Genomic DNA, 16,661 nt, shown 5'->3' on the forward strand with positions numbered 1-16,661 from the left:
CAGTTCTTCTCCTTTGCAGACTGCTGTAGAGTGGTGGCTGAAGTGGCTGTCGACCAGGTCAAGATGACAGCAAAGATAATGGCTCTTTAAGACACAGCAGCCCTTTCGGGTTAACAAAAGATCCAAAGAAGGATTCAGAGGCCAGGGCTTACAGGTTTTCAGACAGTGGAGGGAAGCTGGTTCAACCTTCCAGAAACCTTCTAAGCCCAGGGCCAACAAAGCTCCTGGGGCTGTGTTTCCACTGCTGCGTCCCCAGAGTTGCGCGATTTACACTGCGACTTTGCTGTGCGATTTGTGATGCGATGTCATTCGACCAGTGAAAACCATGTGAGAACAAGTCGCACAGATGTTGGAACAAAGTAAGGCAAAAACCTTTTTTTCTCAAGTCATCTTCCAGGACGGCACACCTGAGAGATGAGAGGCTCCTCCCCACAGGAAACACAATCAATCAACAGCTGTTTTAAGTCCACACCCTTCCCCTTGATCCTCAGTATTTGATTGTGTTTCTCCCTACACAGCGAAACTGTTTGTTTTTTTCCTAATGACCGAAGCCTGGGGCTGGTGGTCTCCCCCTGGGAGCTGGACCAAATGCCTGGGAAGCCTCTGGGTCTGGCAGGATATATTTATCCTTCCTGGGGGGTTCCCCTATCCTTTCTTCAGGGGGGGCAGCAGAAACTGGGAAAGCCCCCCTGAGAGCTGAAGGCCCCTGGGTACAGTGGTGTACCCAGAACTTCAGGGGCCTTTATCCTGTCTCCCCCCTTACCTGTCCGGACGTCCGTTCAGACGGGGGTGCTGGCCGTCGGTTCTTTCCAGGGGGATCGTATCCCCTGACTCCTGGGCCCCTGGTAGCTCGCGTGGGCTGCTGGGGAGGGCACCGCCTGAACGACCCGCATTCTTACCCAGAAGGGAAGGCTGAGAGTCAGCAGGAGCAGGCGCCCACATCCTCCTTTCGAGGAGGCACCAGTTAACTATGGTGAATGTCTGCCTAAACCACCTCAGATGGGAATGAGGAACGTACGGCATTGCCCCCCCCATGTGTATATACTGACTGGACAGTGCAGGACACATCCTAACCTTGCAGCTCCCTAAAGGGACAGCAGTTGTGGGGGGGGGGCACTTTGGCGGCTATCCTCCTTGCGTGTGGACCATAAGGGTGGAAAAGCAATCCCGGTGGCTGTGGCAAAAGGGGAAGACGACAACGGTGAGTCAAAAATCCCCAATCCCAGCCAGATGGTTTCTGGGCATTTGAGATAATCTCCCCTGGGGTCTGGATTCAAATAGCCCAGAAGCTTTTGCTAAATACACCAGCCACAGCTCCCTCTTACATCAGAGATGCTGTATGGTGGACAAGTGGTGCAGAGGAGCGAGTGTGCCTAAACCACCTCAGATGGGAAAGAGGTAGGTAAGACATTTTTTCCCCTTCCACCTGTATTTACTGAGTGATGCAGTGCAGGACCTGGGGTCTCCATAACAAAATAGCCCAGAAGCTACTGCTAAAAACCACCAGCCACAGCTTCCTCTTATAGCAGAGACACTGTGGTTATCACAACAGTAGGTTACCAGCCTCTCCCTACATACCCGGTTGTGGTACATTAGTAGGGGTGAATATAGCAAAGAGGGTGACCTGGTAGAACAAAGAGTTCCTTACTGGCCAGGTATACCACTGAACAAGTTATTAATGGTGCAATGGTTGAAGGATTCAGGAGTAAGCTCCCTTGCTCAGCAGGTGCACTAGGTTATCTGGCCCTATTAGCCCAGCTGCTAGGAATCTGCTTAAAGTTGCTCCAAGATGCTTAAAAGCTGACCTAACTTTCAACAATGTGGCAGGGACCAAGCTTCTGTGTGGCACAGTAGGGGTTCCCTTGTGACAGATCCTCCTTTTGGGGGTTGCTTGCTATGGGTAACTTTTCATAAGCTCCAACCTCCCACTCCACTCTTACATTGTGGTTATATTTTAATGCAGGAGGTAAGAAAAACCTTTTTGTTGGTTTGGGCTACAGTCCACTCAGTGACAGATCTAAAAGCGATTTACCATAAATCGTTTTCCTATATCCTTTGATTAAGGATTTTCTGTGCAAACATATGCAAGAGCTAGATGGCTATATGATTGCTTCTTTTAGGCCTGCAGGTGGCTATTTACCTCCAGGCTAAATTGGTAACCACCCTTTCTAGAGGTCTTAAATTGGTCTCCTAGGGCTGGGCTCATTGAGACTTTAGTTACTGATCAGCCCCACCCATGTATGAGCTGGCTAGCGTTTGCTCAATCTACAGAGGTAAGGTAGGACAACAGCTACTATAGTAAGGTGTCCAACCATTTTAGGATTGGTTCCTTCACTGGTGGTGAAAGATTAGTATCTACAGCCCAGGCTATGCCTATGAAATAAATTGCTCCTGTTTGGTTATTTCATAAAGGGATACACCATGACTCCTTCTTGGCTGCTCACCAGTAGACCTCAGTAGTGAAGGTTTGTCCTTGCTGGGGTGTTTGGTGGCACAACTAAAGTACACATTGAGATTTGTGACATCTCTGTTGAAGCTTGTTGGGTGTCCTTTATATCCTAAAGGTACTGCTTTGTTTGGCTACAGATCAGAAAATACAACAGGGAAGGTGGTCTGTACTTTCTGGTTTTGTGCCGCACGCCAGAAACGCACATCATTGAGTCTGGTGATGACATTTCTGCTCATAATTGTTATATTGCTGCACATCAGACCTACACAAGATTGAGGTCTGTCTGTGGGATTTTTGTGTCCTGTATTACTGCCTTATTGGTTGCTTATCAGAAAGGCAGCAGGAAAGATTGATGGTCCTGATTTGTCGGGCTCCATAACAGAAGTACAAATTGCAGGGGTAGTACATATACTGCCTTTGGTAATCGGTACAGCACCACAAGGTGGCGTCGTGCTGATTCAGACAGTGCTATTAACGGCACTAGCTGCCGATTTTAGGCATGCGATTTGACATGTTGAGTCGCATGCCAAATCGCTTCAATATGGATGTGCTATCTCTATTCAGAATTGTTAGATTGTTGCACATCAGAGATATACACGATTGAGGTCTGTCTGTGGGTCCTGTATTACTGCCTTATTGGTTGCTTATCAGAAAGGTAGCAGCGAAGATGGATGGTCCTGATTTTGTTGGAAAATACTAATTGAACCTGTGCCATGGGTAGTACACATACTGCCATTGGTAATCAGTGCAGCACCACAAGGTGACGTCGTGCCGATTCAGACAGTGCTATTAACGGCAATGGCTGCCGATTTTAGGCATGCGATTTGACATGTTGAGTCACATGCAAAATCACTTGAATATGGATGTGCTATCTCTATTCAAGATTGTTGTTGCACGTCAGACACATTCATGATTGAAAGTTGTCTGTCCTTTATGTCTTACATTTACTGCCTTATTGGCTGCATATCAGAAAGGACACAACAGTGAAGGTTGTTTGTCTTTTTCTGATTTGTTTTTGCTGCTCAGCAGGGAGACACATTGAGGGTGATGGCATCTCTGCTCAGTATTGGTATATGCTACACATCAGACATACACAAAGATTGAACATTGTTTGTGTCCTGTATTTACTGCCTTATCGTCCGTATATCAGAAAGGCACAGCAGTAAGTGGTGTTTCTCATTGATCTTCCTTGCTGTTTCTTAGGCATACACAGTAGGGGGTTGTTGGCTGCACTCCTCCAGGGAGCCACAGCATGGGGACCCCTTGTTTGTTCGACCTGAAAACTGCTTTTCATGCGACCTGTGTAATCTTGAGGTCTGTGGTTCCATAGGCAGGGACTGCTGGAGACGCTGCAACCTGGAGTCACACAGTCATGAATGGTACCCTTTGGAAGCCATAGTATATGACTTCTCATGCGTCTTGCAGTCCCAAGTGGCAGGTTGGGTCGCACGGGTGTGGGAACCCTAAGCTTATCTGTCCCTTCTGGTTCAGGTTTTGCAACGCAGCAGGAATACTCATTGCGGAGTTATTGCCTTATTTTGCAGTAGGCCAGAAAGATCGCAGCTGTAAAGGCTGTCTGTTGTTTCTTTGTTTTTATGTTGCTGCACAGCACAAATACTCAACATTGAAGCTTGTTGGTGCTTTCTGTTTCATATTGCCTTACCTTATGGCACTTCAGAAAAACACAATGCTGTAGGTTGCTTGTTCTTTCTCTGTTGGTTCTATGTAACTGCACTACAGAACTGCATAACAGGAAGGATTGTCTTATAACTGTACTTGGTGGTTCGTCATAAATAGGCAACATAGAAGTTTGGGTCTTTTTGTCTTCTCTTTATGGCCTTGTTTTGCTGTACATCAGTAAAACACCACTGTAAAAGGGGGTTCCCCTCCTTTTTGTATTTACCAGTTATGACCTAGCTAGCTGCACTTCAGAAATGCGCAGCATTTAAGGTGTGTTTGTGTCTTAATGCTTACATATTGGCCGCACATCAGAAAACCAGACTGAGGTTCAGATTTGGGTCTCTTCCCATATTTGATATTTTGGTTTAGCTAGTTGCACTGAGATACACAACATTGTTGTCTATGCTTGTGTCCTTTCTGTCTACATCTATTGTGCTATGTCCACAATCTGATTTTTTTTTTTTTTAATTTAATTTGTGATATTAATACATGTATCACCTTTTTGTATTTCAGCCTTCTCTTCCGTGGAAGGGCCAGGAGTTCTGGCTGCAGATGTCACATGTCAGAAAGCCTCGACCCCTTACATTCAGGGATGCCAGAGCCATTTCCTAGGGTTGAAGCCCAGTAGAGTTATGGGTCACTGGAGGAAGGCGATAATGAATCGCCCTGTTTAATAAGAACTTAGGAAGTTCGGTTCAGAGGAGTTTTATGGCCTGAAGATGAAGTATAAAGATGTATACCCGACCAAATAGGTTACAGCTCGGTGCATGGCCTTCATTTTGCCCTTCTAGCAAAACTAGATGTAGCAATATGAGTGTTCTTCTCCTGCTATGAATGTTAATCTCCTGAGTAGGCTCTCGGGCGTAAGTAAAACTATAGATTTTACCCAGGGATTAAGTTTTTGTTAATCTATTTCCCTTAAGTATGTTTCCCTTCAGTCTTTGCTGACGCAAAGATAAAAATGAACAAAAAGGGGTTGTCTGTCAGGGGCCCCCCTTTTTTGGCAGTTTTATTTCCCTGGACAAGGTTGTGTTAAGAAAGGCCCCCTTATGGATCAATGTAGTGTCCTTGTCTTGCAACACAGGTCTCCGATTAATCTTTTTAGTGGTTCTAAGCAGCACCTACAGGCAGAATAGGCCATTGTTAGATGTGTGACAGGCAACATTGATGACCTACAAGTTTAACATGTTTTCTGATTCCATCTTTAAGAGCCCACTCCACCTAGATCCTGCATCCGAAGCAGAGAAGGCAGGGACACCGGTGGAGTAGACCGGCAGATCAGCCGCATGATCCAGCTAAGATACCTTCATCAAGCATATGGAGTGAAGGTAAAGCTTACTGCAGAACCGAGGTTTGCCAAGAGGGTCTTGCAGTGGTCCCACCCTAAGGTAGGCCTGAAGTACTTGATTATCCTCTCAGGTGTGCTGTCCTGGAAGATGACTTGAGAAAAGTACTAGTTACTTACCGGTAACTGTCTTTCTAGGAAATCTTCCAGGACGGCAGGCCTACTTCCCACCCGTTGGAGGAGGTAAAAATTTTAGAACACTAGAAGGTGAGTGCCTATGAGGAATGATTTCCCTTGTGAACCAGGTTCAGGAGTTACTTCTCTATAAACTGAGGATCAAGGGGAAGGGTGTGGACTTAAAACAGCTGTTGATTGATTGTGTTTCCTGTGGGGGAGGAGCCTCTCATCTCTCTGGTGTGCCGTCCTGGAAGATTTCCTAGAAAGACAGTTACCGGTAAGTAACAAGTACTTATTGGAGTCGCTGCGACATAAGTCGCACCAATTAGAACGGGGACCATTGAAATACATGGGTTTTGACTTGTCGTGCGACTTTGCATGTGTCGGGTTGCAGAACAACTCGCAGTAGTGGAGACAGAGCCTAAGGCTTCAAATAAGTCCTTCTGAAGCTGTCTCCGCTTAACCCTCTCAAGTAGAAGCAAGACTAGCCCAATTCAGGGGGGGTTTGGGTGGACAAATTACATGATGCCTGGATTGTAGCCGTCATTCGATCACGTTATTGTCTCGAGTTCAGAACAAGGCCCCCTCAGACCATGTTCATAGAAACTGGACTTCCTACGGATTTGGAAAGGAGGCAATGTTTGCAAGGATATATCGAGGGGCTGTTGGCAGCAAGGGCCATCCTTCCAGGTTCCAAGGCACGAATTGGGTCAAAGAGTATGCTCCCCCTCTATTTTTGGTCCCAGAGGCTTCAGGGGGTTTCGGACCAGTTTTTGACCTCAAAGTCCTGAATTCTTACATGAAGGTTCCACCATTCAAAATGGAGTCATTGGAAACGATCGTTTCAGTTGTGGAGTCAGGAGACTGGATGGTTTCCATCGATCTGGCGGATGCGTATCTTCATGTCTCCATAGACGCATCTCACCATTGCTTTCTCAGGCCTTCCGTGGAAGGCTCTCATTTTTCATTTTTAATCTCTCCCATTCAGTCTCTGCACAACTCTGAGAATGTTTTTTAAAGCTACTGTCTGCTGTCGTTGCAACTCTCAGGGTCAAGGGAGTGCAAATATTTCATTATCTAGATGACATGCTACTTCTGGGTCCATCAAATGAGCTCATTCTAGTTCATATGAATTCACCTGCAAAACACTAACTCGTTTTGGTTGGTTGATCAACTTTCGGAAGAGCCAGATGCATCTGACCCAAATGTTGGAGTATTTAGGAGTACAATTCAACACGGATCGGGGTCGTGTTTCTCTTCCTCAGAGGAAGGTCCAGGAGATCCAGTTTCAGACAAAGCAGTGATGGCCAGGCCTTCTATGATGCTGAAGGAATCCATGCAGTATCTGAGGGTTTTATCAGCCACAGTTCCAGTAGTCCCGTGGGTCAGGTGTCGCAGAAGGAGATTTCAATGCAACTTTTTTCTTCAGTGGCATCTGCCAATTCCAATAATCTGGTCCCTGGTTGGTGGTCAGTAGCTTGCAATCTTTCCCGCGGAGTCCTGTTGAAGGCCTCAGAACCAATAGTGGTGTCGACCAATGCCAGTCTGGCAGGCTGCAGGGCACACTGCCTGGGACAGCAGGTTCAAGGCCAATGATACCTTTGTGGGGCGAAGAGTTAAAATTTCCTGGGATTGGATGCTGTCAGACGTGCTCTTAGTGTTCCAACCTATGTTGCAAGGTCGAGCTGTCAAGATTCTTTTGGACAACAAAACTACGGTGGCTTATGTGTCATCAAGGGGGCACAAGAAGTCACCCTGTCCTTCAGGTGGCATGTCAATCTTCCTCTGCACAGAGAAGAATCTCGGCTCTCTTACAGCATCTTAACTCCCAGGGCCTGGCAATGTTTTAGCAGATTGCTTGAGTCAAGGCTTTGGGGATCACAACAAATGGGGCCTCAACCCCAAGTACCTACGCAAGATCTTCAGGGTCTGGGGGACGCCTTCGATAGATCTTATGGCATTTGAGAATTGTCAACTGCCTTGCTTCTTCTCCCGGACCTAGCATCCACAGGCATTGGGTCAGGGTGCTCTGTCCAGGTCTTGGAACTTCCCCTTGGTGTATGTGTTCCTGCCACTTCCATTGGCTCTCAAAATCCTGCTGAAGATTCAGCGAGAAAAGGTCACAGCAATAGTAGTCCTACCTTACTGGCTCAGGGAGCTGTGGTTCCCTCTGGCTTGGAGGATAAATTTGGGCTCACCAATCCCTCTGCCTCCTTGTCAAAATCTCCTTCTGCAGAGTGGGGCCTGACACCCATAAAATAAGGATAAAGTTAATGACAGGTTACATTCGTTCTGATGATCCTGTAATAATATCACCAGATCTGGAATACTACGGAAAGGGGGTTGGGACCTTGGCTCTCCTTCAGTATCTAACATTTTGGAGTTTCTGCAGAGTAGTCTCCAAGGGTTAGCTTATAATTCCCTGAAGGGTCAAATCCCTGCCTTTTTTTTTTTTTTTTTTTTTTTAGGGGCAGCCATAGAAATCAGACCTCCATTGAAATCGTTTTTTTTCGTTTGATCAAGCTTTCTCTTGTTCATTATTTCTCTTAACAGTTTTTTTTTTTTTGTTTTTTTACTAGGTGGGCCTCAGCCAGAAGAGACTCCGAGTTGTGCTCCTTCTCATCTAAAGAACCATATTGTTTGGTGCTCCCAGACAAGATAGTCCTTAGGCCGATACCAAGCTTTCTACCTAAGGAGGCCACATAATTTCGTATAAATTGGGAGGTCATTCTCCCAGCCTTTCCGGTGGATACAGCTGATGATGTGTGGGGTAGGTTAGACCTGGTCTCTGCAGTTTCAACCTACTTGAAATGGACTAAAAGCTTTGGCAAACAAGATCAGCTGTAGGTTTTCCCAATGGTGCCTAAAAAGGGTATGCCAGCAACATCCAGAGTTGTGTCTTCCTGGTTTGTCAAGACCATGCATATTGCATACAAAACGCTGGGCCTTCCTCCTCCAGAGGTCAAAGCACATTCAACGAGGGGTATGGCAGCATCCTGGGCATACGCGAAGGTCACCCCTGAGGTAGTTTGCCGAGCAGCAAGTTGGGGCGTGCCTAACACCTTTTTTTATTAGGCATTACAAGCTTAATATGGCTTTTCCACCTGAGGAAACATTTGGCTCTACAGTATTATGGCGGCTGTTGCCCATTAAAAATTTTGAGTAGCATTGCATTGAGGGTTTGGCTTATTTTTTTTATTTTTTGTTTTCCCTCCCTTCTTAATATTGCTTGGTACATCCCATAGTAGGCTGACATGGGGAGGTCCAGGAAAAAGGAAAATTGTTGTCCATACTTACCGTCATTTTCCTTTCCTGGATCCTCCCCATGTCAGCCGGAGGATACCCACCCAGTTTATCCGTCACGAGGCAGGCTTTTTTTGAACACTGGTGTGGGCAGACAGCCGCCTTTTTATGGGCTAGAAAAGAGGTGGTCCTGGAGGGGTCAGAGGGGGCGGAGCTGACCCATAGTAGGCTGACATGGGGAGGATCCAGGAAAGGAAAATTACGGTAAGTATGGACAACAATTTTTTTTAATATGTGTGTATATATAATATGTGTACAGGTGAGGATAATCTGGAGGTGTATTATCAGTATCCAAAAAGTGGGAGGGATTAGGTATCACTGATGAAGCAATTAATGTCTATTTCCACATTCAGGCCTCTAGGTGTTAGAACGTCCACAGAATGCATCCATTGGGTCTCACGTTTTGATAATTCTCGGATACGATTCCAATGTGGTTGGAGGTGCTCTACCCCCCCAAAACTCTAGTCCTGATGGATTCATATTGTGCTTGAGCTTAAAATGTAGTGACATGTTGTGATCTTTATACCCAATTTTAATATTATGGATATGCTCTGCAATTCTTACACGCAGCAGCCTTTTAGTGCGGCCTATATAAAGTAGGCCGCAAGGGCATTTCAGGGCATACACTACGTAAGCACTATTACACGTGGTGAATTGGTTAATTTTAAAAATCCTGTTGGTGGGCGAGATGAAACTATCCACCCCCCTGAGGGGTCTGGATACTTCCTTACATTTCCTGCAGGCAAAGAAACCATTGCGATCCCAGAATGTTAAAGGTTGTTTTGGAGGGTCAATCACTTTTTTGACAATCCTATCTCCAAAATTGGTGGTTTTCTTGTATATAAACTGTTGTGCAGGAGGCAGTACATCCGTCAGTTTTTTTTTTTTTTTTTTTTTTATCCATCAATAGCACGTGCCAATGTTTTTTGAAGATGGCCTCTACTTCTCTGTATTGTGCATGGAATTCAGATAGAAAACCCCATTCCTTATTTAGATTTCTTCTGTTGGTCCCATTTTCTGTGTTCATATCCTCTTTCTCTTGTAAACAAACTGCCCTAGGTATGGCCTCTACTTCTTCCACTATTCTTTTTAATGTTGCTGGGTTATACCCCCTGGCTTCGAATCTTTCCATTAGAATCTGAGATTGGGCTATAAAACTTACATTTTAAGAGCAATTCCTTTTGACCCTCATGATTTGCCCTTTTGGGATATTCCTGAGCCACAGGGATGGTGGCCACTTGAAACCGGTAGATAACTATTTCTGTCAGTTTTTTAAAAAAAGACCTTAGTTTCAAGTTTGTCTTTTGCTCTGTAAATGTTCACATCCAAGAAATTGATCTCGTCCTCATGCCACTCCGAAGTCAATTTTAATATTCTTATCATTGGTGTTGAGTTTAGGTATGAATTCTTCTAATGAAATTGTAGAGCCGGCCCAGATAAAGAAAAGATCATCTATGAACCGCTTATAGAATAGAAGTTCTGGTCGCTGTTCCTTAAAGATAACTTTATCCTCCCACTCGGCCATAAACAAATTCGCAATGCTGGGCGCAAATTTTGCGCCCATTGCTACTCCTCTTTGTGTGTAGAAGGTATCATTGTACCAAAAATAATTGTGGCTGAGGCAGAAGTCCAATGTATTCCTTAGGAACATCTTCTGGTTGTGGGGCAAATCATCCCTTTTACTTGGAGCCCAGTTCAGGGCAAGTAAAGCATCGTCATGTTGAATTATGGAATAAAGGGATGATACATCAGCCGTAACTAAAAGTGTCTGTTTTCGGTTTTTCAAGTCCACGGTTTGAAGTAAATTCAAGAAATTTTTTGTGTCTCTTAAATATGATCTAGTGTCCACCACTGGAAGGTAGTAAAAATCTTCTTTCCTTGCCTGAGAGAATTCCTGTGCGTGATCCCAAATCAACCAATATCTCTAGTTGGCTTCTGTATGCTTGAGTGGGGTCCTTATCCAATGGTTTGTAAGTTATTTCATCAGATAACATGTCCATAATCTGGGCATGGCAAAACCCTTTAGAGAGTACCACCACTCCTCCCTTATCTGCTGGTCCTATATTTATATCCTTCCGTTTCTCAAGCAAAGTGATACCCTCACTGATATGTCTGGCGCTAACCTCCTTTTTGAGTTTGAGTTGCTCCAAATCTCGTAATACAAATCCTTTGAAAACTTCTACTTGAGATATATATGTATGTATGTGTGTGTGTGTGTGTTTTATATATATATATATTTTCTCCCTTCGCCTTTCAGGACAACACCTTGGAGAGAGCGCAGCTCCACCTCTTAGACAGGAAACACTGCGTGACAACACCCCTTTAAAAAGCAGCTGCTTCCACCATGCCGTCAGTTTTAGTGTTTCCTCCGCCATGGTGGAAGCACTGCTTGGGGAACCAGAGTGGCTGCGCTCTCTCCAAGGAGAGGGTTTTGACAGGACCTCCACATTTGGGTACTCAGACCAGCCCAGCTCCTTCCCGCACGTGAGGGGGGTGCTCCAGTGTCCCTTCCTTCTCCGGCTCACAGGAGTAATGGTCTGCCGGAAGTTTTCCACCCGGGGTGTTCGGGGGGCCACGGTTGTGCTCAGTAAGAGCGTCCATGCCAGGCCTCTGCATGGCGGCGCCGAATCCCGGACAGCAGGTGATGTCAGTTCCGGTGGGAGGAGACTTCCGGCGGGGTGTAGCAGTGATTGGTTCCTGCTGCTGGAACGCAGGAGGAAGGGGCGGGTCCTCTGGCCGGGACTTCCTTTTGTTTGGCACATGGAGCCTAGTACACAGTGCAGCAGCTGCGGATTGCACTATGGAGACAGCGGAATCGTCAGCAGCAATGGCGGATGCAGGCGCCCAGGTTCCCGGCCAGGCCCAGGTAGGAGAGGTGCGGTGGCACCTCTTTCCTTTTATATCACTGGGTGTTTTATCTTTTATGTGGTTATTCAAAACCTGCTGCTGTCTGCTATGGGGTAACAGTTTCCATTAGCAGTTCAGCAAAGGAGTGAGACTCTGGGCACTTAGGGTGTTGGCTGGAGGTACTACTTTTCTCTGAAGCCTTAGTTCTAAGGACCTGGCTTTTTCTTGTTTCTCTGTTTCAGAAAGCTACTGCCAAATCAGAGGGAACAGGGAGAAAGTGCCCCTCATGCAAAAATCCTTTAAGGGACTCTTGGCCCAAACCACTGTGTAAATCCTGCATTGTGGATTTAGTAAAAGAAGAATCCTCACAAGAGTGCAAAGAGCTCTTATCTTCTGTGAGGAAGGAATTAGCAGAGGCCCTAGGGACAGTGCATTCCCTTGTAAAGCGCGGCCAGAGTTCCAGCCAAGAGCAGAGTTCTCACTCCAGTTTCCCTCAGTCCACTTCCAGACAGGTGGAAAGTGAGTCGGAGGAGGAAAGGGAAAGCATTCCACCCTCAACCATTGATTCAGAGGAGGAGGTGGTGGAAGAAGAGTCAAGATCATCTAGATCTAAGCTTTCACTTGAGGAGGTGGATGAATTACTCAAGGCAATTTATACTACCCTGGAGATCCAGGAAGAAAAAGTTCAGCTGTCCGTGCATGACAAGATGTACCTGGGGCTGGAAGAAATTAAAAACAGGGTGTTCCCTGTGCATAAAGTGTTAACAGACACTATTAAAAAGGAATGGAAGGATCCAGAGAAAGGACAGTTTTTTTCTAAAGCCCTCAAAAGGAGGTTTCCTTTTGAGGAGAATGAGAGGAACTGTTGTGGAATAAAAAAACCAAAGATAGACGCTGCTTTTTCTCAAGTATCTAGGAAAACTGATTTAGCTTTTGAGGACATGGGTATTCTCAAAGATGCTATGGATAAGAGGGCAGATGGGCTACTGAAGAAAGCCTGGGACTCATCTCTAGCTAATCTTAAGCCAGCAATGGCGGCTACAGTTGTGGCTAGGAATCTGGAGTGTTGGTTAGATCAACTTAAAAATCATGTTGTGGCAGGTACCTCCAGAAAAGACTTATTGGAGTCCTTCCCTACCCTGCTTAAGGCAGTAAATTATATGGCAGATGCCTCTGCAGAATCTATCAGGATGTCAGCCAGGTCCTCTGTGCTTGTTAACTCAGCAAGAAGAGCACTCTGATTAAAGACCTGGATAGGGGATTCAGCTTCTAAAGTAAAACTATGCAGAATTCCCTTTTCAGGAGACCTGATGTTTGGGCCAGAACTGGAGACTGTCCTTGACAGGACAGCAGATAAGAAGAAAGCTTTCCCACAGAAGAAAACGGTACAGCAGAGGAAAAATTTTCGTCCTTTTCGACAAGCCGATAAGGAAAAGGACCACACACAGAAGAGACCCTGGTCTTCTCAGAGGTAGAGGTGGGGTACTCTTTAGAACCCCAGAACAAACCCCTAAAAAACAATGATCATCTAGTAGGGGGGAGACTACAGGACTTCTTACCAATTTGGGGAAAAACAACAAGGAGTCCTTTTTGTTCTGGGGTTAATCAAAAAGGGTTATCAATTGGAATTCTCACAAAAGCCCCCCCAAATCGGTTTTACATCACAAACCTGCCAGAGGATCGGGAAAAGGCTCTGGCCATGAAGTCTCTGTTACAGGAACTGATGCAACAGAAGGTCATTTCCCAGGTTCCGAAAGATCAAGAGGGGAAGGGTTTTACTCCCACATTTTTCTGGTCAAAAAGCCATCAGGAAAGTTCCGCCTCATTCTCAATTTGAAGGCTCTAAATCGATCCATAAAATACGAAAAATTCAGGATGGATACGATTTTCTCAGTGAGGAACTTGCTAACCCCCAAATGTCATATGGCTTCCATCGATTTGAGAGATGCCGATCTCCATATACCAATAGCGCCCCCATCACAAAGGTTTCTGTGTCTTGCAGTCAATCTGGGGGGGGGGGGAGATTTGGCACCTGCAGTTTCGGGCTCTGCCTTTCGGTCTTTCCACTTCTCCCAGGATATTCACAAAAGTGATGGCGGAATCTTTGGAGCCCCTGAGACTGAAGAGCATTTCAATAGTACCCTCTTTTGACGACCTGCTACTGTTTGCAGACTCAAAGGGTCAAGTAGAGGTCAACCTACAGACAGTTCAAATACATCTAAGAGGTTTGGGATGGCTTGTCAAACTTAATTCCATCTCAAAGGGTAAGGTTTCTGGGGTACGAAAAAGACTCGATAGAACAGAGAATTTTTCTACCCCAGGAGAAAATAAAGATGCAGTTGACCCTGAAAACACTTCAATCCAACACAGAGATCTCTGTAAGACAAGCCATGTCCGCTCTGGGACTGTTGACAGCAGCAATTCCTTCGGTACAGTGGGCCAGGTTGCATGCCCATCCTCTGCAATCGGTTATCCTGATGAATTGGTCATACCAGGAACCTCTGGAGAATTCAACATGGGGGCAAGAGCAAAAAGGTCACTCTGGTGGTGGAGGAACCTAGGAAACCTTTCAAAAGGGCTTCCTTGGGTCTTTCCGGTAACCCAGAAGGCTGACTACAGATGCCAGCGCATGGGGATGGGGAGCTCATCTGGAAGAAAAAACAATTCAGGGAGTTTGGACCAAACCAGAAGCGAGAAGATCTTCAAATTGGAGAGAGTTAAAGGCTGTTCACTTAAGCCTCCTCTCCCTCCGGGAATTTCTAGTGAATCAACATGTCCAAATATTGTCAAACAATATGACGACAGTATTATATTTAACAAAGCAAGGGGGCACAAAAAGCAAAACCCTAATGGGTCTAGCGCATCAAATCCTAAGATGGGCAGAGAACAATGTGGCCTCTCTATCAGCAGTCCATCTGAAGGGGACGGAAAATACCTTAGCAGATCTCCTCAGCAGGAAAGAAATAAGGGAAGCAGAGTGGTCTCTCAATCAGGAATTATTCAAAACAATTTCCAAGAGTTGGGGTTATCCCCAAGTGGACCTCTTTGCAAAACAGGAAAATGCAAAGATACCAGTCTTCTTCTCTCTTCAGAGACAGGATCAAGCTCTCGGAGTAGATGCGTTAGCTCACAAGTGGGACTTCCATCTGTCCTATGCTTTTCCCCCGTTTCATCTGATACCAAAGGTGTTAGCCAAATTCAGATTGGAGTCCACGGAGCTAATATTAATAGCTCCTTATTGGCCAAAAAGACCCTGGTTTTCAACCTTAATGAACCTCTCAGTGAAACCTGCTTGGAGATTACCAATCAGGACAGACCTGTTGAGTCAGGGCCAAATTCTCCATCCAGATCCAGCTTACCTCAAACTAACAGCTTGGTTTCTGAAGAACAAATCTTAAGACAGAAGGGTTTATCAGAGAAGCTTATTTCTACCCTTCTTGCAAGTAGAAAAAAAGTGAGGAGAGACATTTACTTTAAAGTCTGGAAGATCTATAATTCTTGGTGTTCCAGTAAAAACTTTGATTTTCATACTACTTTTTCAGTTTTGGAATTTCTTCAAGAGGGATTGGAGAAGGGGTTAGCAGCAAGTACGCTCAAGACGCAGGTAGCTGCTTTATCAGTTTTTTTTGGAAAGAACCCTGTCAGGGGAACCTTTTAATAATCAGATTTTTTTTTTTAGGGCAATGGCAAAAATAAAGCCTAGACCTATGAATACACGGTTTTCCTAGGTAAAAAAATCCACCCTATACTAGGTTAAACCCCACTGCGCCTTGGACAGTCAACCTCAATGGAAGAACACACCAGGCTGATTGCACTTGCCTACAGCTGCCACTTAAAATATATAAGACAATGAAAAATAGATTTAAATCTGTGACGTGTGATAGGTGCATAGCACCTATCACACGTCAGATTTATATCTATTTTTCAAAGCCTAGACCTGTTAGTTTTCCCAAATGGGATTTATCTTTAGTTCTTCAGGGACTAACTAAGGCACCGTTTGAACCCATAGAAGAAGCATCATTAAGTTTCTTGACGTTAAAGACTATTTTACTGGTAGCAGTAACTTCCGCACGTAGAATTAGTGAGTTAAAGGCCCTTTCAATTAAGGAGCCCTTTATGAGATGTCTACAGGATAAGGTAGTCTTAAGGATGGATCCATACCCTTGATGTCAGGAGGTGTCTGCTTAAATATCTGGAAAGAACAAAGGAAATCAGAAAGTCATCTTCACTCTGTTTTAATGGAAGGTACTCACAAAGGAGGTAAAGCTTCCAAGAGCACCCTTGGAAGATGGTTAAAGCAGGTCATTAAAGAGGCATACAAATCTTTGGGTCTGGAACCTCCGGAAGGGGTATTACCTCATTCTACTCGAGCAGTGGCGGCATCATGGGCAGAAAGGGCCGGGACATCTCCTGAGCAAATCTGCAAGGCTGCCACATGGTCCAGTTTTTCGACCTTCATAAGGCACTACCGCTTGGATCTACTATCAGCCTCGGACCAATCATTTGGTAGGAAGGTTTTGCAGGCAGTAGTCCCACCCTGAAGTAAGTTTCTCGGTTATCCTCTCCAAGGTGCTGTCCTGAAAGGCGAAGGGAGAAAACCTTAGTTAGACTTACTGGTGACGGTATTTCTACGAGCCTTTCAGGACAGCAGCCTACTTCCCTCCCTTGGTTATCATATGTAAAGTATAATTATAGGACCTGGTAATTGTCTGATTATATTTTCCAGCATGTCGGAGAATTTCTCGGTAACTGACGGCATGGTGGAAGCAGCTGCTTTTTAAAGGGGCGTTGTCACGCAGTGTTTCCTGTCTAAGAGGTGGAGCTGCGCTCTCTCCAAGGTGCTGTCCTGAAAGGCTCGTAGAAATATCGTCACCGGTAAGTCTAACTAAGGGTTTTTTTTTTTTTTTTTTACCAAAAATA

The sequence above is a fragment of the Aquarana catesbeiana genome, linkage group LG06 (genome assembly GCF_042186555.1).
Source record: "Aquarana catesbeiana isolate 2022-GZ linkage group LG06, ASM4218655v1, whole genome shotgun sequence".
Lineage (NCBI taxonomy): Eukaryota > Metazoa > Chordata > Amphibia > Anura > Ranidae > Aquarana > Aquarana catesbeiana.